The 12362-nt window shown below is 44.1% G+C and overlaps 1 long non-coding RNA gene across 1 annotated transcript; it reads right to left on the bottom strand.

Annotated features, from left to right (window-relative positions):
• Positions 1-5775: 5775 nt before the first annotated feature.
• LOC307222671 lies at positions 5776-9408 on the bottom strand. Its single transcript, XR_013841834.1, has 3 exons — positions 9231-9408; positions 8226-8307; positions 5776-5834 (listed from the first exon to the last, which is right to left on the bottom strand). It is a non-coding gene; the product is annotated as an uncharacterized lncRNA (long non-coding RNA).
• Positions 9409-12362: the final 2954 nt, after the last annotated feature.

Below are 12362 nucleotides of genomic sequence, written 5' to 3' on the forward strand. Positions count from 1 at the left end.
CCTCCCTTTTTGTATTCCACTTCTGTTACTTGTTTCAGCAAATCCTTTCCATCTTTCTCTATTTTTATCATTATGAATGTCTTAACATATTTTTAACCTTATTTTCCATTAATACTAAAATACTTATTTATACTTAACTCCTTATTGCATTTCTGCTAAAGCCATAAAGTTTCATTCCAACAATTTTCAAACACTCATTAATTTTACAATATTTCTATGTACAAACTTTAGACTTTCCCAATCTTCTACCACCATCTCTTCTCCCTGGTCTCGGATTCTGCCAATCATTTCCGTCCATTCCATATAGTTCATCAACCTGGAGATCTTCTGTCCGAGGCTCTTAAATCTTTTCCAAGTCCCTTCTGCAATTCTTCTTCACATTCTTTAATGCTGAAAATGCTAAAGAGCAAGTCTCGGGGAGGCCCCAACCCAGCCATGCCCCCATTCCCTCTCGACAGGCCAGCCAACTCTCCACAGATAGAACCAAGGTCCATACAATATCTCAAATCATGTTTCAAGACTCCTCCAGATCCAAAGACCCCCACAAGTCCAATCACCTCCTGACCCAGATTCAGAACCCAAAGGTCAATAAATCCCTGCATGAAAGTGTCTAATCCAACCTTCTTTCTCCAGTGCAGGCAGGGCTCCAATCTTCAAATTCTGACTTTTTCTATATTCATTCATAAGAGGCCTCCACTTATAGTCCTCGATTTGCCTCTGAAAGGCTGGGGCTTCCACTTGTATTACTTTAGGTTCAACATCCACAACTTTCTCCTTCTCCCCAGTTTGTCCTGTCAAAGTAGTTTCCTGTATCAAATCCTGAGCAATTTCTGTATTAATGGTCACATTTTGTCCCAAATTTATCACTTTTTGTTCCAAGTTCTCAAGTTCGGAATTCATAACATCCGTCTTTTTATGAAGCTGTTCCAGCGAGTAGCTTATCTTACATAAAACAGTCACTAAAGCTCCTTCTGTCAACATTCTTAAAGTCCAAGGTCAATCTCTGATTCTCACAGCTCTTGTCTTGCAGCTGGAAAAAACCCACTCTTGTAACAGTTTCAAAAGCTCCCTCTAGAGGGAAACAGTCTCCACTTGTATCGATCCTTTCATGTGCATTTTAAAATATAAAGTTAGTTTCAATTTTCAATTACTTTTCCTCCTTTTTGAACGCAGAAGAGGACAATGGAAACAATATATTTCTCTTATTTAGCCATCTGTCAACATGCTATCCGTTCACAGTCAATGAACTCTCCCAAAACGTTAATTCTGCTGGCAGCCCTTTTCCAGGTTCAGAGCAGTGGTAATTTAATTTTTCACTCTCTCCTGCAGGCTCACTAAGTCCAAAATTTCCCCCCTCTTCTCCTGCTTCCAAGGGGGGTTTTTAACAGTTTTAACCGATGGAGATTTAATCCTTTACAAGACACTTTCCAAGGCTTTAACTTGCAACGTCTTTGCTACAATCTATTTACAAAAGGGGAAGGTGGACTTCCTGTTTAAAACCTTCCCGCTTCGATGCCAAATTAATGAATTTAAAGATCCAATTTTCCATTCTACTCACGGGTAGTTGTTTAAAGTCAAATTGTCCACAGGAAAAAGTCAGCGCCCTCCGGCAACAGCGATGCGGCTTCACTCCCTGAAAGAAGCAGTTGATTCAAAGCACCGCGCCACTCACCCCACTTCGCTCCGGATCCCCAAATCAGGGTTTCCCCGCAAGTAGGGGAGGCGCAAAAGGTGCCAGCCGAATCCCAAGTTCACAAGCTTCTCCTGCCTGTGATTTCAATGGGTCTCCGCCTTCGCCATGGCGGTCAGACCCTAATTTCCACGGAGCAAATTCCTCCCGATCGGAGGAACTCTGCCATTGCCTGGAGGCGCCAACCCGGAAGTCCGAAAGGGATTAAATTGTTGCTGGCATCAAGTCTGTCTCAAGAGAAAATGGAAGAGTGTGCCACTGCAGGTGAAGTCAAACTGTTGGAATGGCTGTGGAGAATGATACAGGAGAGACATGTTTTAAGGCAGCTGGGGCAGATGAAGGCATCTGGTGGTACTGATGCAGGTGTACGATGGCGTTTCTTCTCTCGGTGCTCCTCCTGATGGTCATTCCTCCTCTGGTCACTGCTGTAGTCTGTCTCCCTCCATATATAAATTAATAATAAACAGGGCAAACACAGAGGGGCATGTGCTGCTTTGGGCAATGTAAACCCCTTCTTTTAAATTGCAAATAAGCTGCCTAATACATTTAAGGGAAGAGGTAGCCCCTTCTTCTCTTATAAGGGCTGATCCTCTCAGCCCCATAGGGCTGCATGGAGCCCAGGACCTTGGTTTGCTTTTCCAACCCCAGTAGTACTCATTTGTATGCCTCCTAGACATCAGGCAAGTGCTGAATAGTTTTAGGCACCCATTGAAGACTTATTTCTTTCCTCAGGTATTTGCTGCCATTATTCCCTTGCTTTGAATATTGACATTATCCACTGTGGACATAGTGCATTTTCTGGTTTTATTATACTGATTCTTAGGGACATTATTTTACATTGCCTTGGGATTTCTAATGTACAATGGGATACAAATGTTCAAACATTGTTCCTTGGTTTTGGAACCTCAGAAAAGTAGAAAAGCTGGTTGTAAAGTCCTTTGATAAATGTTCCCATCTCCACCCACACTTGACTCAGAAATAAATGTCATGGCTCTCTCCCTTGGAGTAGCTGGCAAAAGCCAAAACTCTGAGGGCACAGAGTGTGAGCTTTCTTTTCCACTGTGGGCTTCCCATGGGCATCCCATTGACTGATGTGAGAATAGGACACTGGACTTTGGTCAAATCCAGCAGGACTCTCCTTATGTTCTTAATAAGGCTGTGCTAACTTCCTTTCTCAAGGATCAATAATTGTTCTCTCTGCTGTGTGTCATGTTTCCATCTAGAGTTTGGGACACACTTCTCATTTTTTTCCCCATTCTGCAGGTGTCAGCGGTTCAGGTTTCTCCTGGTCAGAGAGCAGAATTCATTTCCAAAGAGTCACAGTTGATGGTTTCTGCTGCTCTCAGAGGTCTTATCACTGATCCAAAAAAGTCTAGATTCATTTATGAAGCACATCCATTATCCTTTTAAAAGAACATGAATCTTTTCTTTCCTGGTCCAGAAGCCACTATGATTCAAATTCTATTTACTCACATTCACCAGTTACCTGAATGTTATCAAAGGATGAATATGCCAGTTTTGTTTTTTCCTCTCATTTCTCAAAGAATCAGAGAATTGGAAGGGACTGAAGGGGCCATCTAGTCCAACCCCCTGCAATGCATGAATCATGGAAGAAGAAGAAGAAGAAGAAGAAGAAGAAGAAGAAGAAGATGATGATGATTTTGGACTTGAGATCCCACCTTTCACTCCCCTTAAGGAGTCTCAAAGTGGCTAACAATTGCCTTTCCCTTCCTCCCCCACACCAAACACTCTCATAACACCTCTCCTGTCTTGCCTATGAGAGTAGCCTGCTTTACTCTCTCTTGTGAATAAGGCAGAATCTTTGCCTCTGAGTTGCTCCTATAGAAGAGAACATTAAACTCTTGGACTCAAGTATTAATGAGTACCTAATAAGGTGTGCATTGACCCCAGAATTTACCTTGTGCCTGTATCTTTGCTTATTTTTAAAAAAATGAATCTGTTTTTGAGTCACCCTGTGCTTTGATCTGTAATTAGTGATCTGCATAAAATGGAACCTTAAAAAGAATGGTTGTAACTATTTTTAAGCTTTTGGCAGAAGCAGATAAAATTTGCAGGCACAGCAGCAGTGATGTCAACTTGCTTAATCAATCATAAGGCATGGCACACACCATTTGAATGGCAATGCCCATCAGTTTTTGGGGAGGCAACCCCCTCAAATATTTTATTGGGAGGGGCAAAGGGACCTTGGCCCCTCAGAGTTGGCTCCTATGCACCAGAGTGGATTAATTGGAGATCCGGGGGGGGGGTTTGGGGGGGAGTGAAATGGATTCACATTCCTCCATAATCTGCATTAGGGCAATACATTCATTAAGCTAACTAAAATGCCAAAATCCACAACAGTTTCATATTTTCAAGTGGGGAATTTTTTTTTCTTGTCTTGGTCTTTCTGACTTTGAAATAATTAACAAGTGGCCTTGGAAAGTGGCCTTGATGGATGGATACCTACTTGCCAGGACTGTCTTTTTCTTGTTCTTATTGTACTGTTAGGGAATGCAGGTGGTGGTGGGGACAAACAAAAAGCATACACATTAAAGGAAACATTTCCTAAAAAGCTTGTATTAGAAAAAATCATGTTCAAATGTATTATTAAATAATTGCTTCTTTTATTATTTAGATTGATTAACCCTTGCAACACTGTGTGTGTTAGGCAAAAATGCCTTCAAATGTGTACGAAATTTCACATGGATTTTTTAAAACCACAGTTGATGTTTCAATGGGGGAAACTGAACTTACTAGTGGGAAAGAACAAGACCCTGAGAGAAATCAGTCGTGACAGGTCCAGCTATCTCTATTTGAAAAGCATCTGAAAACAAAACAAAACAATACCACAATATCCAGGAGGTCACACTGGCAGAAAGAATCAATTTGCTTTCTGGAGTTAAAACCTGGTCCCTCAACAGTTCAGCCCAATCCAGTATGCGCAACCCGTATCCTCTCTGCCTCCTTGAGTAATAGCTGCTGTTGAGTGCAAAATGACCCAGAGCAGCCAATTATGCCAAGTTTCTGCCGGGTAAGCAATTATCCAGGAAACAAACACTAATTAATTAAACACTCTCCATAACAGACTTGTCTTCCATCAGGCAAATAATTAACAGGCATGGATCATTTGGTGAGCGGGCTGAATGGCGGGGCCATCGTTGAAAGGCATGCGTGACAAACATACCTCTTGGCTTGACAAGGATGCCAGCTGCTGCCTTCCTCCCCTTTCCTCTTCATTGATGGTGGTGTGTGTGGAACCGCAGCTGACATATATTGACTCCCCTAGTCACCCACCTTTCTGGTAGCAAACCTTTATGTTATCATGGAAGGCAAAGATGTGGAGTGATGTGAAATGAGGGAAGGAGAAGACAAGCTCTCCTCTCTTGTGATGTTGCTCCACCACCCTAGAGAGACGCACGCTGGCCCCAACTACTGAGATGTACCCACCTGACTGTGGAACCATGAGTGATGATTGATGCATTGATTTACTTTATACATCACCCTTAGCAGTGCTTAAAGCAGCTTACAATGAACAGTCACATAGCAAAATCCAAGGCAAAGGGTGGGGGGAGTTGGTTGACCAAACACCAGTCAATTCAAATAGGACAAAAACAAACCATTTAGCAAACATAAAATGAACTCACTATCGAGACTTCAATGCATCCATTCAGTTGTCCATGCAGGGCAACCTCATGGCTGAATTACTGCAATCTTGGGGTTGGTCTGGAAGCTGGAGTGTGTCCTTGCACTCTGATCATTGTCACTTGCTTGCCTGGGTGGGGGACAGAAAGGGATATGTGGATGAGAATAGAAGGAGATCAGCTGTACAAAGGAAAGATTTACCTTCATTGCTACACCCATTTTTGCCTCTGACCTCGCCTGCCACTGGGTGGACCAGGGTCAATGTAAGGTCAGTGTAAGCCCTGCCCCCATTACTCCAGTAGGGGGGTATTGCTGAGTTCCAAGAACCCCCTGAACTGCCTGGATCAGGTGGGGTGGGGCAGTTCACAGCCTTGATATGTACAGCTACAATCACATCATCTGGAGAAGGTGTCTGTAAGACATGGCTACTATGCTTACATTTGCAAGAACAGCTCTGAGCACAGCTTGCCGTTGCCGCAGCTCCCATCTCAGAAGCTCTTTCCTTCAGGTAAGTAAGAGATCATTATTCAGGAAAACCACAGTACAGGCAGCAGACACAAGGCTCAGAAATAATGGTTCAGAAGTTCAAGAGCAAGGTAAGATGTTCAGGCCTGGGTGGAAGAAGAGAAGAGTTTGGATTTGATATCCCGCTTTATCACTACCCAAAGGAGTCTCAAAGCGGCTTACATTCTCCTTTCCCTTCCTCCCCCACAACAAACACTCTGTGAGGTAAGTGGGGCTGAGAGACTTCAAAGAAGTGTGACTAGCCCAAGGTCACCCAGCAGCTGCATGTGGAGGAGCGGAGACGCGAACCCAGTCCCCCAGATTATGAGTCTACCGCTCTTAACCACTACACCACGCTGGCAATGAAGATGTCCCAATTAGTGGTTCTGCCCCTCCCACCAAAATGTGAAAGGGGAGGTATGGCATGCTCACTAACGAGACTCGCTCACCTTGCAGGAACATTGGTGTTACAAACATGGGCTTCTTTGGTTTGGGTAAGGAGTGCTCCCATTTGTGAAAGCAGTGCCTGATTCGCAGAACGTTCCTGTTCAGGCTCCTATTCAGTCTCTGCTGCTTCCAGCTTTACATTACGCCCATAGCTGCTCCAAGCCGGCGAAGCAGGGGGGAGCCAACAAACCTGCTCCCTCTTCCAAAGTGGCTGAAGTTGCAGCAGAAAGGAGCTACCCCACGTCTTCTACCCAGGTTCCCACCATTCCATAGCTGTCAATTTACAGATCTGAAAATAAGGGACCAGCAGCCTTGAAAATAAGGGACTAGCAGTCAAAATAAGGGACCTGCAGCCTCACCTGTTCCAGGCACTCCAGTCTTCCTGTCGTCCTGCAGTCTGGTCAAAATCATGCTGGTAGCTTCGAGAACACTGTCCAACCAACTTTGTAACCAGAGGTTCAACTGAATAAAATCTGAATCACATGCTTTGTAACCAGAGGTTCAACTGAATAAAATCTGAATCACATGCACCACAAGGCCTATGCAGCCTCAACTTAAGATGGCTCCCCGGCTTGCCTTTGCACTGCAAAGTTTGCAGCAGCACGTGCAACAAAATGGCATCCAGCATTCAAAACCCCCCTCAGCTTGCATTAACTAGCCACACACAAGGCATACAAGCTCCACCCCCAGTCATTCTTAGACTTCTTATTGGGTGAGCAACACAGCCAAGAAACACAGTTGGAGCCTCCCTCCTCCCTGGCTGGCAGGGAGGGAGGGAGAGGAGCTGCCTCCTTTGAAATTTAAGGGACATCATTTAAGGGACATTTAAGGGACATCCATCAATAAGGGACAACAGCGGGACATGGCGCTGGAATAAGGGACTGTCCCTTCAAATAAGGGACACTTGACAGCTATGCACCATTCACCATCACTCAATATTTTCTACCTCCTGTATTGGCGCTGTTGATCCCAACAGCGCTTTGGGGCTCGAGACATCCCTTTTCCTTAATTTTATGCAGCTCTTGAAAGCCCTGCAATATAACCCACTAGTTCCAATCAGGAGCAAACAAGGCAAGGCTAAAGAGAACTCTGGTCCCTAATGGGCTTTAATGCTTTACTTTCATGCAAGGGGGCTTTGCAGCCATTACAATGATTTCTTTGCTTTGGAGAAAGGGTGCAATTACCTTTTGCCGGTAGCTTGCTTGTTTGCATTTCATCTGGCTTCCTGGAGAACCCAGGAGCAAAGCAAAGCGCTTTACTTGGAACCGGTCACAGATTCCCCTCCATTTAATGTCTCCTCCATTCTCTGCAGAGCAGCATCAATGGGATTGTTTCCTGATCAAACCCAATGAATCGTTGGAATTAACCCTGGAGATGTCACACCATGTTAACTGCACCAGAGTCGTTATGGGCCCAATGATCAGGCCCAAACTGGTGCAACGGATCCTATGCTGCTGCAGCTAACAAATACAGTGAATGAATAGCTGGATAATAATAAGGGCAAATCTGTCAAATTCATGCTTTCCAAAACGAAATGCAAACTGAACTACAGCTGCCTTGAAACTTCACACATATCCAAATTTTGCGATGCAGTTCTCCAATCAAACCATGTTTTTTTTAAATGCACATAATAGGGGAAAGCATTTGTAAAAATGAATGCGCTTGTAAAAGCAACACAGAAAATGCATTGTTAGGGGAAATTGCTTGCAAAAATTCGTACACTGGAACCACCAGCATAAAAGATGTGTTACTTAGCAGATACGCACACCAAAGCAGATAGATTTTAATGATTTTCTTAAAATCACAAATTGATGCAGAAATTTGAAGAACCGAATTTAAGGCTAGAAATAATGAGAAAATGAGAGGAGTGAAATTGACAGATTCTTCCATCCCTAGGCTCAAGTGAAGCCTGTAGCTGAGCTGACTGGCATAGCATTCTCACCTGACTTCTGTTTCCACTTTGCTGATTTATTTCATAGGCTTTGAATGGTGTCAGCAGTTCCAGCCTTTGCCTCCTCTCTGCTCTGGACCTCATTAGAGAAGGAGACATTAAAAATACATGCTCTGCTTAAGACCAGAAGCAACAAGAAGAGTGTCAGGCGGGATGGGGAAGGGAGGCAAGAGAGGGCCTTTGGTGGAAAGGCTGAGCACATCATTCCACGTGACTGTGCTGTTAAGCTATTGTTTGTCTAGGCTCAGGCATATGAAAGTGAGCAAGAGGATCACCCGTCTTGCTCTGCTGCCTGTAAGGTTGCTTCGCTTCTCGTTTAGCTTGCTGCAGGTGTGCATGAGCATAGCTCAGAGCCCCATCAATGAATTTCCTTTTGTACTACTTGGGAATCCAGCTGATCAACACAAAACAAAAAAAGGCCTTTGAGCAGAGCAGAGCAGAGATGGAAATGGCAAAGGAGAGGGATCCAAAGCATGAAGCACCTTCGCAAACAGCCAAAAAGAGAATAATTTATTATTGCATGGCCAGCCCTTTTTTGAGATCAAAATATTTGTGAAGCCCTGTGCAAACGGATCGCAGCTGATGTTGCTGGCACTTGATGTTGCTTTTCTTTCTGGCTCTGTCCATTCTAACACTTCAGGTGGTAAGCTAAACCCCTGCTGCCTTAGTTTAAATTGTAAGCTCCATGGGGCAGAGACTTTTGCTTTGGTATGCAATGTTCCATGTACTGGGGACATAGTGAGTTTCCTTATACTGAGTCAGAGCTGTAGGGATGTGCCAGGAGAAGATATATGCATTGGATTTTATCCTTCCTTCTTCATGTTTGTGAGTTCAGCAGAGTGCCATCCCTTTGCAGCTTAAAAGGGAAGCTTAGATAGGCTAGTTTTAGCCTTTTAGTTTAAGTAATCCAAGGTGCTTTAAGGCAGACTGGATTTCCCTTTAAAACAACAATCACACAAACAGTCATTGTAAAAGGTGAAAATAACATTGACTCACCCAGAGTTTCTGTTGCAGAAGGACAGATGCAGCATCTTTGTTCAGGCAGGTTTAAAATGGTAATTCGGTTACACAGACATACTTTAGTCTAACTTGAAATGGAGTCTGAGCTTAGCAGTTGTTCTCACCTTTCTGGCTTGGTGATGAGATGAAGAGGTAACAGTGAAGAGAGGCAAAACAGGATGTACTTGGGCAGGTAAGGAGACTTTATATGACTAGACCCTCCCCTAGTCAGAGCACAGTGGGAGTGTCTCGCAGAGGTCTCTCTAGCCAACTTACAGGAAAACTCTGTAAGCTTCAGCTCCTATCATGTGCTTATCTAGCAGGCAATGAATTGTTGGTTTGACTGCCCTTTGACTATCCCCCACAAGCATTGGCCTCTATAGCCCTGTATTGTCTACACTGACTGTCAGCTGCTCCCCAGGGCTCCAGACTGAAGACATTCCCAACCCTGCCTGGAGATACGAAGGACTGAACCTGAGACCTTCTACACGGAAAGCAGGTGCTCCATCCCTGAGCTATGGCCCTTCCTCTAATTCCAGATAAACAAGGGTTGGTTTTGGTTGGTTTAAGCACAATGCTATGGATTCTGTTCATGCTCAGAAATACGTTCCTCATTGCTATCCACATATTCCAGGTGACTGGGCGTCTTCCAAGGCCATTACCCTGGTCACCACGGGACACAACACTGAACGAGGGAGAGAAACCACAGCAGGAACAGCTTGCTCTGCCTTCCTGTTTCACTCTCATTTAACCCACCACACAGCGCACACACACTCACCCCTCCAGTTAATCTGCCTTCTTTTGTGCCAGACCCCTGGATTTTGAAGAGACGGGCATGTCATTCTCCGGCCACAGGGGTGCATCACCTTCCGAACTTAGTCAAGACAAAATAAAAAAATTCCTTCCAGTAGCACCTTAAAGACCAACAAATTAGTTCTAGGTATGAGCTTTCATGTGCATGCACACTTCTTCCGATACCTGAATCTGAAGAAGTGTGCATGCACACTGAATCTGAAGAAGTATCTGAAGAAGTGTGCATGCACACGAAAGCTCATACCTAGAACTAATTTGTTGGTCTTTAAGGTGCTACTGGAAGGAATTTTTTTATTTTGTCTTGACTATGGCAGACCAACACGGCTACCTATCTGCTTCCGAACTTAGGACACTCGAGAGAGACCTCCAGCCATTTTCCAGCCATTAGTTGCTATTAAGGAAATTGCCTACCCCCTTTTCCGAGTCATTAACATGCCGTCTGCCTGACAAAAGGAATAGACAGTCATTTGCAGGGAAAGTGGAGCAATTTGGAGTTCAGCTTTGAAAGCAGACTTTGCCGATTTATGCCTTCTGGGCTAATGCACAGGTTGGATGTGGGTCTGCATGGAATCCACACTGCAGGGAGAGTCCAAAACAAAGTCGCCCAAGGGCTTGCCCTTCCTTCCTTCCTTCCTTCCTTCCTTCCTTCCTTCCTTCCTTCCTTCCTTCCTTCCTTCCTTCCAAAGTAGCTGCCTGGGATGGCTACTGTTCCCAGGGGTCCATATTCCCTTCCATACAACCCTGCAGAGAGTGGGAGGACATCATCATGTCCCTTTGGTCCCGGGGGAAATTGGAGATGGGCTTCCAACTCAATGCAGCAGGAACCATGTGTGCCAGCCACTGTGGTCAGCTAATACCAGTAACAAGAAGGAATCAGTGCTCAGACCACCTTGTAAGCATTTCAGTTAAAAACGACAACTACTACATTTTCCTTTCAAAAAAATCCTCGTGGAAATGAGATGCAATAGACTTCGGGTGGCTCCAGACATTCTGTTTATTGTGCTTGAGTAATGATTTGTGCTCATGATGCTATCAGGGCATCCATACACCATACGCCAAGTGCCCCCGTTTCCTTGGATGCATGCCAACACCATCCTGCTTTTAATATTGTTTATGCATGCAAAAAGTTTGGGGTGGTTGCATTGCTTTGTTTCCAATCAGTACAAAGCCCATAGCCTTCTGCTGAAATCCCATAACTTCCTACAACACAAATGTTCCAAGTTATTTTTGTCCTGCTTTTGTTGTGCTATGTGACTCCTCTGGAAAGCAGTAACATGGTCGCATTGAGGAAGCGTCACATAACAACTAATAATGCAGAATTCACCACTAATACACTGTTATTGGAGAGGTTGCTCTATCCAGGGCTTTTGTGTGGGGGTAAATAACTCGGTTTTGGGATCTAATATTTAATTGCCTCTCCCAAATCACTAATCAGACTGTTCTCAAATCTCCTTCTTTAGCCTTACTCTCACTTTTCACTGGTCCCAAATTGCTCCATAAAGACCTCGTTATTCTTTTATTAGCAGCTGTCAGAATGGCAGTGGTGGGAGGATGGTAAACGTCCTCAGAATTTTCTGCAACTGGTATGATTGCATTTGAAGATCAGCCTCCTTGGAAAATCCAACCCACAATTTCAAAATTAGCTCAGGCTCTGGCTAAACCTGAAGCATTTACAAATGTATGGTTTCTATTTATCAGTTCCTTGTCTGTAGGTCCCCAAACCACTAGCCTTACATACTGATTTCTGTAGAGATTCAACAAACTAGTAATGTGATTCCATCTTTCTTTTCGTTCCTTGTTTCTGTCTTCCCTGTATATGCATGTATCAGTTTATGGAACATGTTGCAAGAGACCTGTATTTATTTGGTTGTTACTGTTGCTCTTTATTGTACTATAGGTGCTTGAGAGCCCCAGGTGGGTTATGAGGACATCCCAGGTGGGTCAAGGCAAAGTTGCTGCTGTCGTGTTGGACTCCAGCTAAGGCTAACCAAACCAAAGGTTGTTTTTTTACCTGTTGCCATCAGTGAGGCAATAAGAATGTTCACCTCCCTGTATGCTAGACAGCCATTCACAGGGGCAAAATGACACAAGAGTGCATTTGCAGTTCCTGAATAAAATGGGCATTGTTTAGACCAGAGTTGGAGAACCTAAGGCCCTGTAAAAATTGCTGGATTACAACTCCCATCACACCTGAGATCATTGGCCAAATTCCAGAGGGCCTGTGAGTCTGTTAATAGCAAAAACTTTAAAACCCCAGCAGTGTCTTGCAGCACCTCAAAGACTCATAATTGTGTTTATGTATGGCATAAGTTTTAA

The sequence above is a fragment of the Podarcis cretensis genome, assembly GCF_951804945.1.
Source record: "Podarcis cretensis genome assembly, chromosome: 8".
Lineage (NCBI taxonomy): Eukaryota > Metazoa > Chordata > Lepidosauria > Squamata > Lacertidae > Podarcis > Podarcis cretensis.